Source organism: Diadema setosum, chromosome 8, assembly GCF_964275005.1.
Source record: "Diadema setosum chromosome 8, eeDiaSeto1, whole genome shotgun sequence".
NCBI classification, from domain to species: Eukaryota; Metazoa; Echinodermata; class Echinoidea; order Diadematoida; family Diadematidae; genus Diadema; species Diadema setosum.
In genome coordinates this window covers 1,380,886-1,397,404 of record NC_092692.1, presented here as the reverse complement: position 1 = coordinate 1,397,404, position 16,519 = coordinate 1,380,886, and the positions used below count along the sequence as shown (strand labels likewise).

The 16,519-nt window shown below is 38.4% G+C and overlaps 1 protein-coding gene across 2 annotated transcripts in view; it reads left to right on the top strand.

Annotated features, from left to right (window-relative positions):
* LOC140231483 (protein HID1-like) overlaps positions 1-16,519 on the top strand; it is a 77,030-nt gene that overhangs the window by 44,510 nt on the left and 16,001 nt on the right. Inside the window, exon 18 of one of the 2 annotated variants that reach the window (XR_011901442.1) lies at positions 4,991-5,113. The exons of the other annotated variant lie outside the window; for it this stretch is intronic. The gene's annotated coding sequence lies outside the window, so the exon portion shown is untranslated. The remainder of the gene's footprint in view (positions 1-4,990; positions 5,114-16,519) is intronic. 2 annotated transcript variants of the gene reach the window in all.

Genomic DNA, 16,519 nt, shown 5'->3' with positions numbered 1-16,519 from the left:
GGACTTTTGTTTGTCTTTTCTTTTAAATGTGTTCAATAAAAGAATGAAATCCACCTCTACCAGTAGAGTTGATTTGTATGCATGTCAAGGATATCCTCTTACAAAGTTCAAAGACAAATGTCTTAAAGTTGTGATGTATTAATACAAAGTCAATATGTTAGGAGAACATGAAAGCATTAAACATTCTTTCATTTCTCCTTCAACATTGATGCAATGTCAGATCAACACTATCAAAACATGACATTTTACCTTAACATGTTTGGGTTTGCTTGACAGTGTACACGTATGTAATGATAATTTATGTATTCTATTATCTGAAGATATCTCCTCTAAAGGAAGAAAGTGCTTTTTCTAGTCTACATACACGTATTGAAATATATCCATTTTGTGAATAGACTGCAACAGAACTTTGTTTGAACTACAGTGTTTTTTTATTAGAATATTATTATTATTATCATTAGCACTGAGAGGCATCTATTTGAAGAGAAGCTTGTGTTTAATTTTGGCTCAAACCTTAAAGTTGAGCTGCAAAACAAACAAACAAAATAAAAAGCAAGAATTAAAAGTCTTTCTGATATTTTCAGATATTTTCTATGAAGTGTTAGAGAAATTGACAGTATTATTGTAGCATACCATTTAATCTTCATCATTAGTTAAATAAATATCAGATTTCCCAGAAGAACCCCAACAAATCTTTTCTCACTTCTCCAATATTCATCAATGTGAGAGCAATTACTTAAATGACTGTAATTCTAAGATTGGCAGTGCTGTAATATCTGAGTATGTGAGACCAGTGGGAAATGTCACATCATTTCTGTGACAAGGCCTTGTCTGTCCTGGATGTGTTCAGATTATTCTGTGATCAGAGCCAAGTAAGTACTGTATACGCTGAAGATGTTTTTATTTTTGTGAATTAGCGAGTTGGGTGTTATTTGCGAATTAAAAAAAGACATGAAAATATAAACTCTGATCCTGACTTGAATGTGATGTGCACACATACATTTCTCCATTCAGTAATGTACCCACAATTGGGAATTTAACTGCTCGCCAAATTGTCGGGAAGTCCCGATTTGCGAAAATATAGACTCACTAAATATATGACATATAGACTCGCTAAATATGTGACATATACAGTAACTTTTTATTGTATATTTCACCTTAAAATTGCAAAATAATTTGCTAACTGTGTCTCAGTAAAGGGAACGCAGGTTTGTAGTTTTAGATCTAGAGGAAGGTACATTGTAGACTTCACAGATATTTACACCACCTGCCTTGTAACATAGTTTGCATGTGTTTTTTTTAGATCTGTATTGCTGTTGTAGCCATGTTCTCTGACAATCACTAAAAGTATATTGAGATTGAATTCGAAAAAAAAACAACAACAAGCAAACAGATTGTGAGAGTGTAAGTTCAGAGTTATACACTGTAGATGAGATATACTATAAAACGAGATATTTCATGAATTTGAAAAACAAGGATTGGTCACATGCATTTTAATTTTGCAAATTTCACGAGAGCCAAGATTTGCGAAATAAAAATGCACACAAAAGTTCTTGTCTACACTATAAATGCATTGAATGTTAGAGGTAACTTGTGAAAATTTCATGCCGCGAAAAAGGCCGTCGGCTCCCATTAAAAAACCCCAAAAATTTCATGCTACGAAAATGTCCTGTTTTACAGTTCTCTGTCCATGAACTTCACTAATGACTTGTATTCTGTTTATTTATGAAGTTTTATCTTGGAATATTCAACAAAGTCACTCAAACTAATGTTACTCTTTAAAGCAAGCGGTTGTGCCTTGCATATCTCAGGTGACAGAAATCTTACTTGCCGATGCATATTATTCTGTAACTGAGCTTCATGAAATATTTTTGAGTGGTTCTCTAAGATCTCATGAATAATGCATGACAAGTGATAGGTGTGCCTTGCTTAATGGATTATCAGGAGTACCTTTAAAGGAGACCTCCGGATGATTTTCAGATTTTTACATTTAAACAACTATAAATTAGTTATACTGAGGACAGAGTTTCAGAATTTAAGATAATCCAGATGAAAAATAAGAATATTTTCAAAATTTAGAACAAATTGTAATGAACAAGGATGATGACATGGCAGAGTCACCATAAGAATGCATGAGTTGGGGCTCAAGGAAGGAGAACAAAAGAAGAAGGCATGCATAGATTATACACAGGTGAACTCGCAAGCAAGCGGTATTGTAATGGGAATTACACTGCTACATTTCTGAAATATGTGAGCCTCCTATGTCATCATCCTTGTTCAGTGTAATTTGCTTGAGGTTTTTCAAAATATTGTTTCTCTGCTCAAGAACCACAATAAATTCAACAGATCTATACGTGGAGTTGTTGATTTATGTACTACATGATGTGAAATTATGAAAATCGTCTGGAATGTCCCTTTAATTCCCTGGTGGTATTCATTTATGCTGTAGAAAAAAGCAAGATGTCAGTGACTCTTTCATTTGATCATGTAAGACCCCAACCAAGCGATAAAACTGGATTTGCAAGCAGTGCTTTCTAATTTCCTAGTCTGTTTACAGAGAACATTTCAGGAAACCAGAAGTTCAAAGAAAATGAGAAACAATTATTCTTTTTTTTTTTTTCATCATAGCAGAGTGAATCTGCATGGAGAATAAGATTCTGGTGTTTGCGGTAAACTTGCCTTGATAGTTTTTTAACTGGGCATGACATCTAGGCAACTTAGAATGGAAAGTAGCAAGATTTTTTTTTTTTTTTTTGGGGGGGTGGGTTCTTTTCTGCAGTCACAGTAACATGCAGTGAAGTCAGATAGAAGTATATATTTTCTGTACATTTCAAAAGATGAGTAAATTTATTGATTGTCCTCATTCACCAAACACAGAGTCATCTTAAAAAAACCTGTGTCAACAAAATGACCGTTTCGTCATTGACAAAACGACTGATTTCGTAACGAAATAGGCCATGGGACACTTGGCGCCCCATAAAAAACTACGGTCTTTGTCCATGGTTTAAACCATGGACAAGATTGTACCATCTTTGTGAATTCGGGCCAAAGGGTTTGTAGAAAGTCTATTTGAATCTTGTAGACTGAGGTTAATCACAGCTAGCATTGCTGAGTGATCAATGATATAGTTCTCCAGACATTATCTCTGATATTATTTTAGGGTTTGAAACAACTATTGTTAGGATTATTATTTTAGAGTTATTATTGGGGTCTGTAGAAAGACTACAAAATTGAAATCTTGTAGAGAAGGGGTTAATCACACAAATGTTACTGAATGATTGATAAAATAGGTCTCCAGACATATTATGTTTGATATTATTTTACAAAAAGGAAACCATGCAAAGGATGAAAAGATTCTGCAGTACACAATCAGCTTCAGTATACTGTGAACTAGGATGTAAGTGTGTGTGTGTGTGTGTGCGTGTGTGTGTTTGTTTGTTTTTTTTTTAAGTGGGTACATCTTAGGCATTTGTATGTCAGTATTGTCAATATCCATATATATTCATCACCTAATGTTAAAAATAATCATTAATCAAGGATTTAGTGTTTGGGGATACCATGTATTAGTTGATCTAAATTATGACATATGATTTATGCCTTGGATGGTGAAGTAGTTACAGCATCGTGGTAACTTGTTTAAGTCATCTATTCGTGGCTTTATCTAGGAACCAGCCGGCATACCCATGCAATACATCATATGATGCAAGCATGTCATCGTCAAGGGCTGTTATTGAAAGTATCTAATGTACAGAACAGTATTTTATTTCAGCATACAGTGGCGGCACGCTGGATTTTGATCAAATACGATAGGAGAAAAGCAATATCGCGGGGAATCAACCTCATGCTAGTTTATCCGTGATGATAATTGAGCTGACTGACTTAATGGGAGATGCAGGGATGTATGAGTATGTGCTTTGGGAGCAGGCATGAAGGAATCGTGAATGATGATATTGTGAAGTCATGTTTTGGTCGTCCCATGTATAGTCGAGAAGATTAAATTCCCATGCTGTGAGATGTTGATGGAGAGCAGAAAGAAACTCAACCCTCACAGACACATTGTTGCAATTTGCCAGCATCAAACATTTCAGTCAATGGCTAGTTAATGTTCAGTTTCAATTTCTGTGTCCACGTATCTTACTTCCCTTTGACTAGTCTTTTTCCAGTCTCTAATGATATGTACTTTCAGTCAAAATGACTGTCCTCTTTATGTAGATTCTTCTTTCGAATCTTTGATAGTGCACCTCAGTAATTTGGGATCTGTTGCTTTGATGTGATCTTGAATTGAAACTTATCTGCCATTTTTTCCGATGTATCAGCCATATTGATGCATCCCTGAGTTCTAACCAGTAGTCTACCGTATCTATTGGTAGAAACAAAAGAGAGTACATGTATGTGTTGGTATTCATGGCATCTTCTGTTGCATCTTGAGATGTTATTTTCATTGTATTCAAAGTTGGCTCCTTGTTTGTTGAATGTATACAGCAGTGTTCAAGTACTGAGGAGCATGACAGGAACTTGGGAAGTGACTTAATGTTTTAAGCCTACGTAATTCATCTTTCAGTGCACCATCTAATCTGCCCTAGAATTAGAAAACTGGCTTTTGCATGTGAGCTGCCCAAATGTACTATGCAGCAAATTTTCTGCAGACTATTTTTGTGCAGAAGTTTGCTGTTACAATGTATCATCCATGCTTCCTGTGTTGAGGGTTTTTCTGTCAGCAAAAATGAGCGATCAATACACCAATAAACAGAGAGTGACCATGCTACGTATGTGAATGTTATCTTGTCATTCTCTTTTGTGAAAGTCAAAGGAAAGGTTTAAAGGAATGGAGGACTCAAAGGCAATTAACAGTATTCACGTATACCTAATTTGCCATTTTATGCCTGTGATTAATTGATATCTTGTAGTGCATGGACATGGCTTGAAACCTAATCTGTGTTTGTTGTGGTATAAATGTTTTATAATTTTTGTTTTGTGTGTCATGTGACAGGAATCTGGAGCCCCCCATCTGGTACGATACGGCCGTTCGGCTCTTTGAAGTCCAACGCATCAATGAGAGCTAACAACACACAGAAGGAAGCAACTCACAAACAAAATGTCTTCCACATTCCTGGTATATTTGACGCTTCTTGCTTTTTGACATGATCAACTGTTTTCTTCTAACATTTCGCGTCCGATTCATTCCAACTAACATTCATTTTTTTCTTCATTTTGTCTGGTATGGTGTGTGTATTTTGTCTGTTTGTTTTTTACTTCCTCAGGCTGAAGGTGTAATTTGAGAGGTTTTCTACATGTTGAGAATGGTATCAGTGACACCATTCTTAAACCCATTGTGTGCAAGTGTTGGATCAACGCAGCGAAACGGGCAAATCTGGGAAAGCCACGGGGGGTTTGATGTTCCCTCTCCACCACAATAAAAATGCAAATCTGGGAGCAATCAAGCTAATGAAAGTGGTGAGGCATCGCCATGGGGGCAAAAGTAGTCCATCTCTGCATCAACGGATGCCCTCTCACTCTCTCTGAGCCATCAGACATAGTTTTCAAGGAGAACCCCCCCCCCCCACCTTGCATTCGTAGAGTTGTGTGCCTTAATGTTCCAGTAGCGTGAGATACCATGGAGTGGGAAGGCTGGCACAGTTGGGATACATTTGTGAATCTCCCCAAAAGAATTGTGGACAATATAGTAGGGCAGATGTGTAGCAAAAATTGGTCGAAATGCTCACATCCAGCGGAAATTATGAAATTTTGCATATATGGGTATTTTGGGCCGCTGATTTCAAATATTGCCGGATCCAAGAGATCTGACCACAGGGTCGGCCGCCATTTTGAATTCCAATATGGCCGCCGTCACAAAACAAATTCAAAGATCCCTATCTTCAGTTCTGAATGACCTGTGGCACCAAAATTTGGTACACATGAGCGTTTTGACACATTGAATTTGATGATAGATTGATTTGGAGTGTCTGACAAACATCGAATGGCCGCCATTTTGAATTCCAATATGGCCGCCTCGACGAAATATTCAAAATTCCTATCTCGATTTCTAAGTGGTGAGTGACCCTGAAATTAGGTGTAAACAAGTATTTTAGCATACTGAGTTAAAATATTAACTGATGTGATGTGTCTGAGAAACGCAATGTCTGCTATTTTGAATTCCAATGTGGCTACGAAGATAAAACATCACGACTAACATTCACGGGCATGTCAAAAAGTGCAACAAAAAAGAAGCATAATGCACCTTTCACTGACGTCACAATGTAAATACAGCAGCGCGCACTCTATCAGTTACAAACGCGCACTCAATCAGGTAGCCTAATTTACAAACCCGAGACAGAGATTTTCAACACTCCAACATGGCAAATATGTATAAAAATTCAAATTGGCTGCCGTGCAGCTTGTCAGACATATCAAATAAATCTGTTATTGAAGTCATCATATCACCATGCTTTTATATATCAAATTCCAGTGGCTAATGTCATGCAGAACTGAAGATAGGGATCTTTGACAGCGGCCATATTGGAATTCAAAATGGCGGCCGACCCCGTGGCCAGATCTCTTGGATCCGGCAATTTTTGAAATCAGCGCCTCAAAATACCCCTATATGCAAAATTTCATACTTTCCGCCGGATGTGAGCATCTTTTTCACATATCTGCCCCACTAATAGCTTTATCACTGACAGCTGAAGAATCACAATTGAAGTCTACCATTACCAATGAGCATAGGTTTGATAGATGCACATACACATTGTTATTACTGATGGGCGCTATGTATCCTGGTGGACACTGAATGAAGATCAGTTCAATTAGCCTTCCCCATGCTACCAGTCATTAAAGGTTTCTTAGTTTTACTGTGACTTAATTCAAACCGCTAGTGAGAAATAATCTATGTTACACTTGGTCATTACAACATTTGATAAATTAGATGTCATTGAGTGTGATACTTTTAAAATTGTTCTTTTGTGTCTTTTTACTTTACATTTATCACATCAAGTTTTTTTAAAATTTTGAAGTGATATGTTTTCTTTGCAGTTTGTGTGGATTAGGTGGATGACTATTGAATGTTGACTCTGAAGCACGTCAAGATTATTCCCTGAAATAAGCACAGAGAGTTTGAAATTATGTTTTATCAACACACTGTTGTTTCAGGATTCAAACGCAGTATAGCAGTACTGAAATTGTGTCAACTCAACAATGAGTAGGTGAAAAAAGGGTTGAACATCCGTTGTTTTCAACAATTATCAGCAACTCTGTTGTAGCTGCCATGGTGAATGGTCTTGTATAATGCAATATGCACAGGCAAAGTCCTGCTCCCATCCCACCCCCACCCCAATTAAAAGAGAGAGAGAGAGAGCAAAGAGAGCACTATATAGGATAAGAATATTACTGCTAGTCAGATGATATTATTTTCCTGAGATTATAGTCTCTCAATTCAGTCACTTCATTTTACAGTTTGACCCCTATGACATTTTCACAAGAGTATGGTAGAGGTCTCCTGTGTATGCAATACCCTAGTAGCCTTTTTCATATCGATTGCAGTCCAGTAAGAGTTGTGAAAGAAGTCAACTTATGACTGGGAATTAAGCACGGCTTATGAAGGATGGGCCTGGCATGCTGTGTGTGGCAGCTGAGGAGGTGAGAATATGGGATGAGATGATGCGTTGGCGTAGCAACGAGATGAGAGACCATAGGTCTGATTTAAGTCTGTGAGAGAGAGCAATTAAAAAATTTGTGCAGACCAGAGTGATCACCCTTTCAGTGCAAAATAAAGACTAAATTGAGAGGAAAGAAGAATGAATGGCTTAGGTGTGTCAGTCCTCACTTACAAAACCAGATCAGAATTTGATTAGAAATCAGCTAATTTTTAACTAATGTTTGCAGCCCTCACTGTGTTAATACAACATCAATAATCACCTCACTGCCATAACAGTTGTCTGTTCTATTAGATCTTATATTTTGAACTCTGTAGAGATGAGCACTAGAGAACCAATAACTTCATTCTATTATTTCATGCTGAATTTTGCAGCGTGATTAAACTAGAGGTTAACCCTTGATCATTCTGTCATTGTCATATGCTGGTCAAATTTAGGAAAAATTTTCACATTTTACGACCAGATTTGATATTTGCTCAGTTTGCAATGATAGTAATAATGATAAAAATGATGGCAAGTCGAGAAAGGGAGGAGGAAGCGAGAGAGAGAGAGAGAGAATGAGATGAAGAGAGTTGGGAAGAGAGAGGGGGAGGGATACTAGAAAGGAGAGAGATATATTATCTATTTTTCTCTCTTTCTCTCATTACCATGGGCAATAAGATTCCACTTGATGATTGTTGATGCCCTGACTCCATAACACTAACAAGCCATGAATTTTCAATGCAGCTTTATTGCACAATTGCCTTGTTCATCCAAGCGAGAAAGGCTCTGGGAATTGGAATGCTTTGATCGTCACGGCAACTGCAGCTGAGACATGGCAGCATCCGTTTCCCAGACATCTTCTCCAAAGATTTCATTGTATCTCTTCTTTAGTGTTATCCTCTACATGAATGTATTGAATGAGGGAAATAATATAACACATTGTGCATTAACCTACATTCTTTTGACATATAACACTTTCACATTAGTGTTCTTCATTGGTTGAACAACATCAAAGGGGGGGGGAGGGGAGGGAGGAACCCCCCCCCAAAAAAAAAAAAATAATAAATAAATAAATTAAAAAAAAATGCAAACACAACACAAACAGAATTCCTGACTCTAAGTAAGTATTTGAATGGTCTGTGATGACTACATGACAACTGCATTCCTGCAGTATGAACATTTTCATCATACAAGTGTTCAAAAGGATGAATATCTCACTGGAGAAATAACTTTGGTGTCCAGATTTTTTCCCCTTGGGATATTATGTGATCATTCCAAGCTATAGAAAAGGAATGAAATCTGCATACTTGATATATCATGTATTAGATATGGTGCAAAAGTTTCCCTTCAAGAGATAGCTTTATTGAATAACCGGCATCTATATCGGCTCAGGTGTGTCAATTTCTGGTTTTGATACATAAGGCTACTGAACAGCACTTAAATGTTACTGACCTTTGACCTTTCCATTGAGAATGGTGCAGAGAGGCTGCTGGGGTATTCATCCTGGCCACAGTGAAATTGACAGAGAGAGAGAAATGTCTGAAGACAGTATGAGGTTAAGACTCTCTGTTAAAGACATTTTGATGCTTAAAGGTGCCATCACACAAAATATAGACAAGAATAACTTTAATCATGTACCAACAAGAATAACTTTAGTCATGTACCAACAGATTTTTTTGTAGGGTGATCTCAGACTGACAATTGAGAAAAAGTAACAATTGGTGTATGTGAAGATGCGTCAAAGATGCGTCAATGTTTAATGTTGATTGTCATGGTGATACATACAGATCATTGTATTTAGTCTTTAAATGTCAACGTCTGTATGACAGGTGTGTTGTGGATGTCCAAAGGTCAGCTCATTAGAATAATAATGCACTTTGTGTGGTCTTTTGTTGTGCTTTTTCTTGCTTTGTCTCTATTTAAAATGTAGTAATTATCAATGAGTCACCCATACGTTTGATTGGAATGTGGTCCTCAGCGCAATAAGTCATTCGTTGAAATACCATGGTATCGTGAGTGAGGAGGCTCTGGATTTGTAAACAGATAGTCGTGGGTTCAGGTCCTGCCAGGGTCATTCATTCTTAGACAAGCTGTTTAATTACAATGTCCTTTGTGACCCAGATGTAAGAATGGGTACCTGGCCACATGTTGGAGTAATGATGTGATGATAAAAGCAGGTCTGCTTGGAAGAGCAGGGCTAGCAGAGTGGATTCTACCTCTGATAAACAAGACTATACAATCATTAATTATGATTATTTGTTTGAGCCAATACCTCTGTAGACACATCGTATATAATCAATCCCACAAATATATTCATGCATGCACGGCTGTATTGCCTAATTTTCGTTCGTAAAGGTTGTTCAAACCAGCTGTCATCTCAATTAGTTTGAGTTTTATGATTAGTTTTTCTGATTTCATTGATCGCTGTCGCCATAACATACAAATTTGATTACTTACATTTGATTGGGTTGTTAAAGGATAAATGTTGAACATCAAATACAGGCAACCCAATCTATCCATCAAGGACGTAGCCTCATTATTGATGATAATATTTGTTGATGCTATCTAATAAGTAATAGAAGGTAGGTTGTGGAGTGTGACCCTAACTGAAATTTAATTAATGTCGCACTGTCTCTTAATTTAGCGAGTCTTTGTTCATTGCATGCTGTGTTGGCGCCATCTGAACTTTCTTTCAGTTCAGGCACTAATGAATCCTAATTGATTGCATGATAAGAAGTAAGGAATGAATGCCCCTGTAAAAAAAGGTGTAATTACATTGTTCAAATGATATTTTCTTTATTTACAGTGTAATCCCTAATAGAAGCTTTTATGAGAGTCCTCTCTCTTCTACAGCAAACAGTATGGAGTTGTTTTTTTATTTGATTTGTTTTATTATCTGAAATTTGTGTTGTCTTCCAACTGTAAATGCAGTATTCTCTGCTTAATCGGGTAATGTTGGGCAGAACATTTCATACCAGATTAAGCAGAGTACTCGATTAGCCAGAGAGCATTATATTTTGCATTCTTGTCGCAGCTCCCATACACTTATCTTTCACCCATCTGCAACACATGCACAGCATGCGTGGTATGTCACTACAGCCACAGCTCGTAGAAAGTCACATTTTTTTAATGCCTTTACAGAAACCCCAATTTCCGTCCTGGTGGTTTCAAGAAAAACAATTTTTAAAAACCCAACGTCTGAATTATTCCGTGTTCCTGTACCTTGTTGATGACCAACTGCAAAGGATATTAATAATCAATAATCCATTCCGAGGCACTGCTTATAGTCTAGTGGGATTTCTGAAAAAGGGCTCTCTAAAAAGGTGTTAGAGGCATTTTTGAGTAAAAGTTGGGAACCGGTCTCTTTTACCTAATTTGAGTATGCTGAATCCGAAAAAACCGGTTCCCAAGCGAAATTCATTGATCTTGACCATCTAATTTGCATAAACAAAATGGCTGCCGATTCACGGAAATTGTCAATATCCGAGACACATCTTCCAGTAAATCTTTACAATTGAGCTGAAAAGCAGTGATTAAAAGTCTTCACACAGAGAATAGAATTTGCAATTTGAGAGGTGAACCTTTGTCAGGTTCTAAAGCATATATTTTATTCATACATATGCAAATTAGCACTGAAATATGCAAATATATAACAAGTACTGGAAGAGTAATTTCTACCTTTTTTCTTTTTTTCAGAAAGATAAATTTAAAAAAGCGGAAACTTTTTGGGGTTTTGAGGATTAGCTGAAAACCATTTTTCCTTTTCAGAGACATCAAATATGAATATTCTAACTGGTATGCAAATCAGATGTACGGTTATTGAGTTTCATATGGTATTGTGTTCACGTATTGCACACCCTGGTGGGATTTTTTTCATCTCTTTTTAATCCTCTATAAAAGGTCATGGCGATTTCTTGTTTGTTTTTTTTTTATCCAAGTTAGGAACCCGACTCTTAACCGCAAATGAGTGCGCAAGGACGCAAAAGTCTGATTCTTATTCAAGTGATTGGAGTTAACATCTAATTTGCATATACAAAATAGCTGCAATATTACCAAAAACGTGTTGTTATGACACTTTTTTTTTTGGTGGATTGATAAACGTACGAGCAAAAAGAATGGATAGAAACTCTGCTTTTTAGGGGGGGGGGGGGACGGAAGGAGTTTCATTATGAAAAATCCAAATGTTGCTCACATATGCAAATCAGTAGCATCAGCACTGAAATTCTATTTCCCAGTTGATTCATTTAATTTTAAGAGCATGGTTATCATGACACACAGTATTATGTTAAATAACAAGGGCAGACATGAAATCCGTTCATCCTGTGTAATATGCGAGTATTACACGTCATGTAAATAAGCTTTCAATTCTATTAATTACATATAAAATATATATACGAATATCGCTAACATTCGTCCAGATTGATATGAAATATGTGATTTCATTTTTTAAAGTCACAGAAAGCAAACACCTTCAATTTCATAACAAACATTACTGATGCCCTAATATATACAACATGATGTTGTAAGTCACTTTAAATGAAAGGCTGATATTTTGTAAAGACCGAAGCAGGATCCGCTGGGAGCTAAAGTTTACTGAATGTCAGTTTAAAAAATAGTAATTATGATAAACTAAAATAACGGCGTTACGAATAACAAAGTTGGAGAAGAACCGGAAAAGAAGACAAGTGCACACATCTCTCTAGATTTGATCCTTTTACATCATGAGTCATGAGTCAGCTTCCAAGACATTTTGAACTCTGAAATTGCCTCTTCCAGTGCAATCTGCGAATGAAACGTGTTCACTTCTTCATGGACCTTTTCGTTGTTATTTTTTCAACATACGCGAATAATATGCCACCAGTTACTGATGCATTTCAATTTTGTCTAAACTGGATGCCACCAGTCACACGACGCTCCCTTGTCTGCCTGAATTTTGCTAAATGGTAAGTTATCTGGTCCCATTCCTCGAAAAAATTATACTGTTATGTATCTTGAATACCAGCGAGAACTGATATATTTTACTTTTTAATCTTACTTCAATTAAATGTCATTTTCTGTGGCTCATTATAATTCGAGATATCTAGCTTTAGTCTATACTTCATGTTGGTGTGATAGAAACATTATAGGTCCCACCAGGTGTGATTCAGATCATTGGAGTGACATTCTTATCAATGGGCCTCTAGATTTAAGGACCAGTGGTTTGTAAGAATTAACGAATACTGAATACGGAATACTCATTACGTTAGATATAGATGTTTCCAGTTTGTAAAAGAGGTAAAATGTTGCTTTTTGCCTCTCATTTTATGCTTTATTAAGCATAGTTTGTAGTATCTATATCGTTGTTGTCACTAAAATTTCTGCCTACAAATTAGGATATGGATAATTTTATGCAGGACCTGGGTTTTTTATTACTTTGCTGACATCATGTTACTGTTGTTCTCTTGACAGATGACATGGATCCAATAGCTACCTTAAAGAGACCTTCTTCCGTAGATACTGAGTTATGCGTTTTTTGCCAGACTGATACTGACAGTACTCTCAGTAAAGCAAGCGATCAAGGACTAAGAATCGTCAAGGATGCTGCTAATAAGAGAAGAAAACTAAAGGATTCTAAGAACATACTAGTTATCAATCGTCTGCATGATATCTTTGATTCAAGTGATGCATCACCCAACCTTGTCTGGCACAAAATGTGTTATGCCCATTTTACTGACAAAAGTAAACTTGAACGTTTGCGGAAGCAGTTGAAAGACGATACTCCTGTAGAAAAAACCTGCAGCAGCGGAGGAGAGAGGCGCTCGCTGAGGACAAGTGTGAAAGCCGTAAACTGGACTCTCTGTATTTTCTGTCAAAAATGTGTTTCAAAGGCACGTTTGATTTCAGTAATGACAAAGCAAATGAGTGATAAGATAATCCGGGCTTCACGTCTTGACTACAATATGACTCTCCGATTGGCCGGTGTGATTGATTTGATCGCGGCTGAAGCGAAGTACCACTTGACTTGCTGTAGTGCATTTCTGAGATCTACCACTAAGATAATGCAAGAATCTAGGAAAGAAGATCTTGCAATGGTATGGTTGTGTCATGACCTGCAGACATCAGCAGAAAGGGGACATGTTGTTCTATTAGAGGACGTCTGGGAACGCTATGAAGAACTTGCTAGAGAGTCTTCAACCCCTGTTCCCCAATCCTACAAAAGTAGAAGGGCAACATTCAAGGAAAAACTGCAGTCACATGTAGGAGAGCTTTTTGACTTCTTCCAACCCCTTGACAGGAACGTATCGGAGAGAAAAACCATGCTGATTCCAAAGAAATTCAAGCATGCAACAATCATGCAAAGGGAGGACACTGATGAATTGGAGGGAACATTGCCTCAGTATGTGCCTCAGGATGACATCTTCTTGTCACTGGTACATGTTGCACTCAAAATCCGTGGAGACATGACGGATACTCCTGGTCATAAAGGTTTCTCTGTAAGTGAAGATGAAGCCATTCCCTGCATTCCAGATAGTCTGTACATATTACTGAGACTTATCTTTGGTGGCGTAGAGGCACTTGATGGTGAAAGTCACGACGCTAACGCAGACTTTATCCGGAGCAGAGTTCTCAGCTTAGCACAAGACATTGTGTACTGTGCAAGCGGTGGAAGAAAATGGACTCCCAAACACATCGGACTTGCTACTACATTGCATCAAGCAACACGGTCTAAAGATCTCGTGGAGTTATTCCATAGAGCAGGTCACTGCTTGAGCTACGAACAGATTTTGCGAGTAGACACGGCTCTAGCTGAGAGCACACTAGGCTCTGTAGACCGGTCAACAGGGACCATCATACCTTCAAATCTTGTGTCAAACAAGTTCGTCCATTACTCCGCGGATAATCTGGATATACTCGATGAGACTTTGGACGGAAAACATACCTTTCATGCTACACAGATGGCAGCTTGGCAGCGTGGACCAAACTCACAAACTGAACTTAAGACGTTGGAACCATCCACTTCGCATACATTAGCAGTGCCAGATTGTCTCCAGTGGATGTATCCAATACGCTTAAACCCTGTCACTAGTGAGCCAAACTTCACTCACAGTGATCCTGTCAGCAAAGCCTGGTTCATGGAAACTGATCACGAAAGTGACAGTGTAAAACAAGCGAAGGCAACAGACATGGCCTTCATTCTGCAGCGACAAGAGGCTGACGAGAAACCTTCATGGACTGTTTTCAATCAGTCGCTCTCAACACAGGAACCGGAGCAAACAGCTGTTGGGTACTTGCCTCTGATTCTTGCTCCTGCCCATGAGCTAGATACTCTAAACACAGTTGTGAAGAGATGCATGGCAATATCCTCTCACTTTGGCCAGAAATATACAGTTATCACTGTCGATCAAGCATTGTATTGCAGACTGATGGAACTGAAGTGGTCAGTTCAGGTGTACAACGAAAGGCTGATCCCTCGTCTAGGGGGTCTTCACATCGCGATGAACTTTTTGAAAGCCATCGGCGATCACATGGCAGGTTCCGGCCTAGCTGAAATATGGCTTGAGTGTGAACTACTAGGAGAGGGTTCGGTTCAGCTTGTCTTGTCTGGAAGAGCATACAATAAAGGGATGAGAGCTCACAAGTTGACACTCCAGGCTCTTTGGCGAATTTTGTTGCCAGTCTTCCTCGAATTTGCTGCAGAATCAGACAGAGAATGTCATGATGAAGTCCTTGCACTTGTTGATGACCGCCCCGAAGCAATCGCAGCCATGATAGTGTATCTTAAGCAGGATCGCTTCCGCAACCTTCTCAACAACTTCATAGCAAGTAGGTCCGATGACGCAAACTTTCTCTTCTGGTGGGGATACATGGATATGGTAGCAATACTGCTACAATTCACGCGAGCCCAGCGCAGAGGAATCTGGGAACTTCACCTCCACTCCTTCAGTCTCATGTTACCCTACTTTATGAGATATGATCACCTCAACTATGCAAGATGGGGTCCTGTGTACCTGGCTGATATGCATCAACTTCCGCAACCAGTTCTCTCAGAGTTTCAAGAGGGTAACTTTGTCGTCAGACGATCTGCTCACATGTTCAACCAGGTGGACCCTGACCAGGCTACGGAATGGTTGAATGGCACAGGGAAGAAAGCTGGCGGTATCGTCGGGATCACCAAGACAACATCAGCTCTCTTTAGATGGAATCTTTCCTACAATCTGCGGTCTTTCATAGCTTCTGAAACTCATGCAATGTACCATAACAATCCCGGCACCTCGCATCTTCACAATGAGGCTACGAAATCAAGACAAAAACGTGACAATGATGATGAGGCCTCACTTGTGTCAATTTTCCAGAGGTTCAATATTTTTGCTGCTGCTCCAACAGGAGCCTTGCAGAATATTGTAACAAGAGACGTCGCAAGTGATGCAATCCAAACTTCCTTACTCTGTGCTGAAGAATTTGGCCGACAGAAATTGGTTGCATTTGTTGAAGAGAGAATGATTGTGAGTGAGGAAAGAGATAAACCAAAAGTCACAATCCATGCTGTTCTGCACAAGAGCAATGCCAAAACGTTTGCGTCCCTGTATGAAGTGACCAAAAACAGCAAAGACAAGGACAATAGAAGTATCCTTAAAGCAGACAGAAAAGTGCTCCAGCGTCTTGTGACTGCCTATGAGGCAGGGCGACCTGTTGACTTGCCTGCTGTCCTGAAGCATGAACTTCTTCCTGTGCCCATATCACTAGCCAATATGAACGGCACTCTTCGTACAGGCAACAAAGCTATTCTGGCTGATGAGCTCACCAAAGACATTACCTGTCCTGAAACTCTAGAACTAGGTGATTCGACTTCTTGTCTCATTATTGATGGTCAAGCCCTAGTAGTTGCTCTGGGAAAACCAAACAATGCA